Below are 10,146 nucleotides of genomic sequence, written 5' to 3'. Positions count from 1 at the left end.
TTTTTCTTTTTTTTTTTTTCAATTTCCTTAATTTGTGTGTTGTTTCCCTGCTTTATTAAAAACCAGTATTTTCACTCCGAGGCATTCCCTCCCATTTCATCTTTCTTTTTGTATTGTTTTGCTTTCATAGCTCAAACAGGTTGCAAATAAAGAAAATAGAGGGTTGGCTTGATTTCAGAGGGACGTGGCACCTCATAGGTGCCAAAACACTTCAGAAGTTTTCATCTTGTCCCAAAAACTAGAAGTTAAAGAAAATCAAAACTTTTCTGAGCTGTGTTCATCAAATAGAACCTCCCTCCTCTGTTGAAGCCAGCACAGGCTGATCGTTCTGACAGATTTAAACCTGGAATTTTATGACTGTTTCCCATATTCAATCACAAATTCAGTTCCTATTTGTGAGCTCAGCTCTTGCTAACTCAGAACCACAACCTTTTCTCCCTAAAATACCCTCTACCTGTAATGACAGCTCCCCTAATTAAGACAGGTGCCACCTTCCCAGGCCTGAAAGCCAAAGGAACCCTTGGAAATCTGCTTTTTGCCGCATCCAAAGTGTCGACACAGATGTGGATAAACCTCATGGAAGCACCCAGTGACCACAGAGGGCAGTTTCCTTCTCCAGGCAGGAATATTTTTGGACAATGTTGTAGGGTAAATAGGAGGAAAAGCGAAGGTTTAGCAAAGACAAATCTCTCCAAGCTGCCAAGCAAAATTAGCCCCTGTCTTGATTTTTTCAGGTGTTTCCCGAGCTCTTGGGAAGGGGAATGGGTTTTGTGTTGTCACACTCAAGAGGTAACTGAGCCTTTCAAGTGCTGATCTGACTTAATCTTTCAAAAATGTGTCCAAATTGCCTGAGCAAGGTAAAGCCCATCCATCCCTGCCCTCTCCCCAAATGGAGAGATCCTTCAGAGCAACGCCTGCATTCCAGAGGTAATAACCTCCGATACCTTAAGTCAAAAAGCCAAGCCAAACTCCCTGGGTAATGCATTTGGGATTAAGGTTAAATAGGCTCCCGTCACTAATAATGCATCTGCTCCCCACGGAGAGGTTGGGTGGGACTTGAGGGATGGAGCTCCTGCAGCGCTCCCCAAACAAACCCAGGGGTGCATGAGGAGCACCCCAAGCCCACCCCACCCCAGTGCCCCCTTCTTGACTCCCACCCTGGCTTTGCAGGAGGGCACAAAGGGGGGAAAATAGGGGGGAAAGAAGCTGGATTCAATCCATTTCAAGCTGGCTGGATGTGTCTGGGATGGAGACAGATGCTGTTTAGACAGGCTGGGTCGGTGGGTGGCCGGCTGAGGAGACCATGGCTGTACAGTTTATAGAAGGCTCCCGGCATAAATGAACTGTTGAAGACCATTGGAAGCCTCAGTGAAATCACAACACGCAGGAACACGGGGGAGGGAGGGCAAAAAAAAAGGCTCTTTTTGAGAAAGCACCGAGAGAAAGGGATGTTTGGAGGGACTCAGGGAAAATCACAATGAGGGGGGTTCTGAAGCCGCCATTCATGAGCCCCAAAGAAAGTAAACACGCCCAGGAGGGGCTGAAAAAAAAATAATAATTCCAAAAAAAGCAGATCTAAATAGTTTTCCCTGCATCAGGGCTAAGGAACAGACGTGCCTTTGCCCTGCTCCTGTCTAGTCTTGCTAGGTGGAAAGCTAATATTTGAGGTCATGCTCCAGCGGGGAATATTTGGATATTAAAAAAAAACCTGTCCAGGCTGCTTTGCCCATTGCCAGCCTGCACGGGATAAAAAGAAAAAAAAAAAAAAAGGAGCTGATTTGGAGTTTCCTGGGTTTATTTAGAGATAAGCCTGAGGTGACCTTTCACTCCCACACACACACATTCGCCTAGAAATGGAACTGGCTGATCCTTGGTCTGTCTTCAGGAAAATCCAGAGTTGCACATGGCAAATTGCACCAGAGTCCTGAAACTTGGAGATTGGCAGACTCTGGGATTGTAAGGAGAGTGGCTGGGACTGAATTCTAGCCCGTGTTCCTCACTTAGGGAACAACAATCTGCATAAGCTGCTTGTTAAGTCCCAAGACCACAAATCCAGTTTGTTCCTACATTTCCTTTTGCTGTTTCAAGATAAGAGCCAAGGACTGGAAAAATGTCCAGGATATCCCAGCTCCTCTCCCCTTTCACTCCCCTGCTCTTAAAGAAAAGGGACATCCCAAAACCTCAAAATTCAGGGAAGATCAGATAATTTTACATGGACGCACAGCATCTCTGTGAGTATTTTTTTTCCCCTCATCCCACGCTGGAGCTGGACATTAAACTGCTCCAAATCCCATGGGAAATGCTCCGTGGTGGTGTTGGAACTGCTAGGTTAAGGGTTGGACTCAATGCTCTTAGAAGGATTTTCCAACGTGAACGATTCCACGATTCCATGATTGTATGAATCCATGAAGGAGGGAAGGACAAGGGGAAGGAAAATGTGGAAATCAATCCTAGCGTTGGGATCAGAGGTGAGCTGGGAGCAGAGGACTTCTGGAGCTCTTTGTTGATGCCACTGGTGGCACCAAAACCTCAAATATTAGTAAGTTGGATGCACAATATATTAAACAAAAGACAAAAATCACCCATTTGGGGGGGGATTTCTCTGGCTTTGGGACTTTTCCCTCAGCATGACAGGGGGAATGTTCAGAGATGGAGACTCCCAGCATGGAGAGGATAATTTGGAGGAGGCACAAAGAGCTTTAAATCCTGAAAATGCTCGGGCAAAAACCCAGATTTCATCTCACCAAAATGGATTCAAATGGTGCAGGCTGGGAAAGAGAAACAAGCCTGAAGGAACACCAGGGCTGTGGGAATTCCAGTGTTGGAGGAATCCATGTATGAATCTGGATGCTCCTGGGCACTTCTTGGGGATGGCTCCTGGACAAAAAAACAGCAAAAAGAGAAGAAAAATCAATCAAAAAACCTCTTTATGATGAGAACCTGAAGCTAAACTATTTCCATCCTGGAAATAAAACATTTCCAGGTCAGAAAAGAGGAGTTAAAATGGATCTAAAAATAATTTACTGTTCTGAACCAAGCCATGACAAATTTATCTGTGGCGTTTGGAGGATTTCTCTCCGTTTATTGGCATTGCAAGTGCTACGATGAAAAATAGAGGCATCAAAAATAAACTCTGCTACTTCATGTTTAAACTCCTGTGACTCCCTGTACTCTGGATCTTCAGGACCTTCACAAGAATTCATTCACTGAAAAAATAAAACTGTCCAGCTCTTAAAAAATGTGCAGCCTCATCCTAATTAGTGGCTGATAAAGCAATGGAAACCATATTTCTCCCAGTTTTGAGCAAACAAAACGAAGATTAGAATATCTAACAATAAAAATTCCTTTTGAGCGTTAAGCAAAAAGAGAGATCAGAGTGTATTTCACCTAGCAAAGGTCAGTTTATTTAATTACAAGTGCCATGGAGTATCAGAAACTGAAATATTAAATGATATTAATGCTGAAGAGGCATCTTCATGCCCATACATTACGCACAGAAGCAAGAGTTCAAAGACAATCTTAATTAATTATTTGAAATATCTCCAGCTCCCACCTTTCCCCCTCTCCATAAAAAAAAAAAAAAACAACCCAGGTTCATCATCCTGGGACCAACCCCACTCCCGTTGCTCGGCGGGATAAAACTCTGATTCCCATTGCCTCGTTTAAATTGCTTCCACGGAAAAACCGAGCCGTATCAGCAGCGATTTTTCTCCTGTCTCGCCCCTGCTGCTGGTTTGATAAGGGGAGCTCTCTCCTCGCTGCGACTCCACGCTTAATTAGCTCCAGATGCAGCCTAATTAGTCGGTCTGCAGGGCGAGCATTGTTCTGTTGTCACTCGAGCCCAAGTGGAAGAGCTGAGATTGAACATGAGAACCAGATGCCGGCTGCGCGCCGTGCTCGGGGCTGCCCATCCCGGGATCCCCCTGATGCGGGGCCGAGGGATAATAAATGTTGTGTTTAAAAGCCACGGGCACAGCCGGAGCCTCCCGTGCTTCAAGGGAGGCAGTAGCATGTGAGGGAAGGGGTCACAGCTTAAAACAACCCAGTCCCACTAATTCTCCGTTGGGCATCCTCGTGCCGGGATTTTGGGACAAATTGCTTTGACATCCAGCACAGTTTTGCTCAGCAGGTTTTTGGTCTCCCCCTTTCCTCACCAGATTTATCCTTTAATTCCTCTGTAATCTCGCGGAGATACCTCTAATTTCAGTGCAGAGAATTTCAGTGCAGAGGTTTCCGTGGCTTTTTTTGCCAGTTTCAAAGGTTGGCTTGCTGGAGGGGCATTCCGTGTCTGGAATTAGGGAAATTGGCAGGAAAATCAGATGGGCAAAGGGCCTCACCCTAATGCTATCCGACACACTCATAAACCTGACGTGATTTGTACAAATCAGGAGGATGAAACTCAACCAGCAGCCTCAGGAGGGTTTTGGGAACAAAAGGATGGAGGAGGAAGGGAATTTATGTTCTAAAATTTGTTGTGGTTCTGAATTTTGGGTTGTCTCAGAGCATTGGCTGAGCAATGGTTCTTCAAATGCTCTCCTGGCCACCTCGCTGTTTGATTTTATCAGATTAAATTAAGACAAAACCAGATTTGGTGGTTGACAGGAGCTTCAGCAGCAATTTGACTCAGCGGGACTTTCTGCCAGCTCAACATTGCTAAAATTTACCACATGAAAAAGAGATTTTCTCATGCTCCAGGGACATCCATCCCTATAATCCCTGGGAAAATGACAGCTCTTCCCTACGGTGCCTTTGTTCTGTTTCATTTGGAGAATGAATTGGAATGTTGTGTAGGAGATCCAGCAAAGGGGACTGACCCCAAAGCAGGAGCAGTCTGTGGAGGAGTTCTTGAAGACAAGTGGCTGAGCAAAGGCTTCTTGAGCTCAGAACAGCTCTGTGGAGTGTGTTCTTTATTCAAAATTATGATTTTGGATGAGGAACCAGCCTGACCCTCAGCAAATGACATAAAACCCCAAATTGCTTCCCCAGAAACCTCACACAAACACCACGACCGTGTTATCAGCCCAGCTGGGGGAAAAGCTCTTGGTGTAAAAACAACATTTAGATGAATTGGGAGTGAAATGACTCCGTGGACAAGTCCCGCAGCTCGGGGGGGTTGCAGAACAAGGTCCTTTCGTTTCTCAGCTGAAGGAAAGCCAATAAAATAAATGGGAAATGTTCCAGCTCCTCTCCACCCTCTCCCGCACCTGACATCGGTGCTGAGCTGTCCCGGTGACCTGAGCCCCACCACCCCCATCCTATGGACACAGGGATGATGTCAGGGAATCCTCCACCACCACAGCCCCCGATGAGCCAGGAGAGATCCATGGATGTGGCTTCGTCATCCCCTGTCTGTCTGTCCCTCTTCTCCTGCCAGCAGCAGCCTTGGTGCAGGAAACCCAACCCCGAGGCACGGTTTTGAGCGTGATTACAGTTTTTCCAGGCTTTCCCTGTGCCTAATTATGGTGGGGCAGTGAGGTAAGCGGGTATAGGTTTCAGGATTTGAATGGTTTTGTGGGGAACAGCGATCCCGTGCTCGTTTTCAGGGAGCTGAATGGAGATTGGCAGCTGCACTTGAGCACCAAGGGACTAAAGACAAAGCACAGTGTGGTCTGCAGTCCAGCTTCTTCACAGAAAGTGTCTTGGGATTCAGCTGAACTCACCTAAAATAAAGGGGAATCACAGGAAATGACAGAATTGCAATTTTTTCCTGGGTTTGGTTCCCATCTTGCCAAACCAAACTATCACTGAAGTCCATCCAAAAGCACCAGGCACCAAATCCTCTCTGTGACTCCTGTCCTGGATGACTTCTGTGATGCAACCAGGCTGTTGAGGAGGTTCTTGGGGTGAGGACTCTTATTTAGCATCTTTTGTACCCTTTTGAGCTGAAATCACTCAATAATTCACCATCTCCTTGAGTCCAGAGTGACCCTCCCAGCCTTGATGCCACCCACACACACAGAACGAGACCTGGACAGAGGAAGGTTGGATGTGAATCCATATAAAACCAGGTTTTCCCATTTTTTATCCATCTCCAAATTTCTTCCCATCAGATCCTGCAGTGAATTCACCAGAGGAAACATAGAGAGAGAGCAAAATCACTTTCATAAAATCTGGAAAAAATAATCCATCTATGGCACATCAGGTTGAGGAAGAGACATCTGGCTTTTATTACATTTTATAAGGTTGATAGCAAATAAGGGTATTAGAGTTAATTTACTTATTTAGAGAGAAACGACTCAATCACAGAAGCCGTGATTGTGCCTGCATGTTCGGAGAGCTCCAAAATTCCCTCCAACCTCCTCTGGGAGGGAAACGGTGCCAATGGTAAAGCAGGATTTCTTTTCCACGGAGATATTCCCAACGGGATGCAAAGATTAGAGGAAAACCACCAGGAGCAAGTCCTTCCCAGACATCCTGGCTGCGCAGGAAAACATGCCAGGGTGGTATTTAGTGGTGGAGGTGTAGCTGGAGGATGAGGAAAAGACTCAGTCGTGGTGGGGCCAGAATTTATGGAAATGGAGATCCAAGGAGGATGAGATGCTACTGGTGAGGCAGAGGGAAAAGGGTCGAGAGAGGGTGGGCTGGAAGGAATTATAAAGGCAAGGGATGTTGCTTGGAAGGAGCATCCCAGGGGGGTGTAGCTCAAAGCCGAAACATCACCTGCAAGATGTCCCATCCACGTGGCTTTCTGGAGCTCTCAGGGATCTGTCCCAGGGCTGCCTCATCCTCCTGGGGAGGAGCTTTTGTCTCTAAATCCCATCCTGTGGCTGCTGCCCTTTGTGAACCCGTGAATCCAAGCAGGAGTTTGCATTTCTCTATGCCGCAGATATCCTAAAAACCCCAGGTCTTGCTCTTCCCGCAGAGTGGTTTGGGCTGTCACAGGGAGGGAAGAGGGGAGTTCCTGTGGAAATCTGCTTGCCTCGGGTGTCATTCCACCCCTGCTGGCACCTGATAGCTCCAAGGAAGCTTTCAAGGGCCCTTTCAGCACACCTCTGTCCTGGACACTTCCACCTCAGGGCTCTCTGTCATCAGCTCTCTCTGCTGTTGCTTTAAATCCAGCAGGGATGGGACTTTTTTTCCATTTTAAGGAAGCAATAAACATTTTTAATCTCATTTTCCAGCAGCACACCTGAGATTTCCACAGCGTTGCTTGCAGTTATCTTTTCTCGGGATTTTTTTTTCCTCTCCTTTTAGTTTTCTGTTGAACTTTTGGTGGAAAAGAAATTGCTGCTGCCACCAGCTGGAGATTTTGGGAAATAACCTTGAAATGTTTCCTTGCATCCCACGGACACGATTCCAGCTGCTCAGACTTTAATTCCTGCTCATTGCAGTTAACTGGAAACAAATTTAAGCCCAGCTTGCTTCTTGCAGGCACAGAACAAAATTATGTGACAGCTGATGAATTTTGCTTGAGCTGGATCCTTCAGTGCCAGGAATTCAGACAGAAGCTAAATAAAATCCATTCTCAGCTGTAATTTCATCATTAAAACAGTCGTGAACAAGTGGAATTTTGGAGTCAAAAGTAGTCTGAGGAGTGTGGGCCTATCCGTAATTTCTAAAAAATAAATAAACAGACCTGGAGAAATAACTGAAATAAAATTCAGGATTATCTCTTGGTAGGCGGTACCTCCTTTGAGGGTCATGGTTTAGGGGTGGACTTGGCTGGGATTTGGACAACCCCAAAGGTCTTTGCCAGCCTAAATGATTCTGTGGTTCTGTAGTTCTTCCCTCTCTCTCTTCCGTGATTATGTATTGATTGAAAGGGGAAAACTGTGAATTTGGGAATGACCAGCAGAACGCTGGGGATGGCAGAGGCTGAGATTGATTTTCACAGAGCTGAGCAAAATTTTTCAGCGGTTTTCAAGCCTCACTTCCAGCTGCAACCAAAATGCCCAGAAAAGACCCATCCAACAGAAAAATCCACTTTCCCCTAACTCGGTGAACCTCACTTGGATTATCTACTCTGGGTTTACACCACCAATACCAGGGAGCAGGGCTGGAAGGGGCAAGGCAGCCCCTAAAGCCCAACCCCTCTCCAGGCGAGGTGATTTATGCCCGGAGCTGAGCGCCCAGATGGATGCTCTGAGCTGCTTTGCAGCAATGCCACTCACAGATAATTTTTGATTTAATCCATGCCACACGGGCCTGACCCTTGGCTTTTAACCCTGAGACCTTGGCTGTTCTGGCTAAAGGAACTACTGTCTGTCCTCTGATAACCCTGCCAGAGCTCAGCTGGGGCTGATATCTCACACGGGTGTTTCTTGATAAGGATATGGAATCAGTGGGGCATGTGAGCAGCTAGAAATGACCACCCGGGCAAGTTTTTGTATTTAAACCCCACGAGGGCAAGATTTTCTCTGCTTTTTAGGCCTTGGATGGATCCAGAATTTTTTGGGGACACCCACGTTTCCCAGCCATGTTCAACACCTCTAAAGGTTATCCCTGGATGAGCTCTGCACCTGTTCCTGTTCCATCAGAGCAGAGGCAGGGCTGTCCCTGAAAATATTCCCATGCCATAAATCCCTTTCCCCAGCCACAACATGCACATTTCTTCCTTTTTATATTTAATATTTATATGCCAGCCCCAGTGCTGGCATGGGCTGCATTTCACCATCGTAGGATTTAAAACTCAACCTCAATTTTAAATATATTTCTCTTTCTACCACCTCAAAGTGAATTTGGCTTTTCCAAGCCAAAGCCATCGCTGTCTCCAGGTTGCCATTCCAGCTTCTCCTATTAGCCAAAGCATCTTGAATAATGCCTTTTTTTTTGTTGTTATTCATTCATTCCTTTAATTTAAATAGTTAATTCCTTCCTTTTATAGCTCTGGGAGTCTGTATCTAAATCCCATGGATTATTTTCATCCTTCTTCCACCTTAAATTCAGCTCCATCCCCTCTCCTGTTTTCCCAGGAGATGGAAGAGAAGCCCTTGGAAGCATAAAAGACATGAAATGAAAAGGGGGAAAAAGGGAGAAAAAAAGATTAAATGATGGCCAGGAAGACCAAGAATCCCTCGAGGAAGAGAAACACTGACAGGAATAAAAATTAAATGACATTCAGCAGGACCAGGAATCCCTTGAGGAAGAGAAACACTGATGAGAAAAAAAATTAAATGACAGTCAGCAAGACCAGGAATCCCTTGAGGAAGAGGAACTCTGCCTGGAGAAGGAGGCTCTGCTGGGCGTGCATTCCCCAGAGAGTGCGTGGTGGAGAAGAATTCGGGTCTCACCTACCCCTCGCCTCGGCAGGATTTATCGCCCTGCTCCAGGAAAGCCCAGGAATGATGGATTCGGTGCTCTGCTGGGAAAACAGCCCTGCTCCGGTGGTAACTGGCCACGGCCAGAGCCTGCGGAGCGCCGGGAGTGCGTGGGGGCTGGATGCGTTTGCTGATAAGGGGCCGGGTTTTATCTCCAACAGAATTTTAGACTAATCTGGGCTTTTAAAGAGAAATGTGTTTGGGAGAAGTCTGGCTGAGCCGCAGGTGGCTCTGGGGAGGGGGTGTTGCTGGAGAGATGCTCGGCATTTTTTGGGGAGGTGGTGCTGGAGGAGGTGGTTTGGGGTGGAAGGTGGCGCTGCCAGAGCCCAGGGTGGTCCTGGCAGGGCTCCGGGAGGGTTTCCATGGGGATCCAGCTGGATCTGCCACACCTGGATTGCAGATAATGGCCAACAGGAGTGCTCAGGGCTTCCCACTCTGAGTAGGGATGCACAGCTGGCAGATTGGCAGGAGAGAGATACGGTGCTGCCCTCCTTTTAAAATGGAGCACAGGCAAAGCTTTCCAAAAACTGGGTTTGCCCAAGCCCACAAAGATCCATCATTCTCCCAGAGCTATGACAGTTTAAAGTCTGCTGTCTCCCCATCCCTCTCCACCCTTCTTATTCCAACATCTGAAGGAGGAACAGAGAGGAATGAAAGTGATAAAAAACTGCTATAAAATGTTTAATATCTATAAATCAAGTCTGCAGCTCCAGCACTGACTTTTGCCTTTCCCTCACAAGGACTGAACAGTTGCATAAGAAAATAACTCCCAGTCTCAGCCATCCTGGCTGCAATCAATAATGCCAGGAATTAATTTTGGGACTGAAGGGACATTTCTGTGCTTGAAGCGGGCAGGTGAGAGGCTTTAATTAAGCAATTAAATGAGGTT

Source organism: Corvus moneduloides, chromosome 12 (genome assembly GCF_009650955.1).
Source record: "Corvus moneduloides isolate bCorMon1 chromosome 12, bCorMon1.pri, whole genome shotgun sequence".
NCBI lineage: Eukaryota > Metazoa > Chordata > Aves > Passeriformes > Corvidae > Corvus > Corvus moneduloides.
This window is presented reverse-complemented; position numbering follows the sequence as displayed.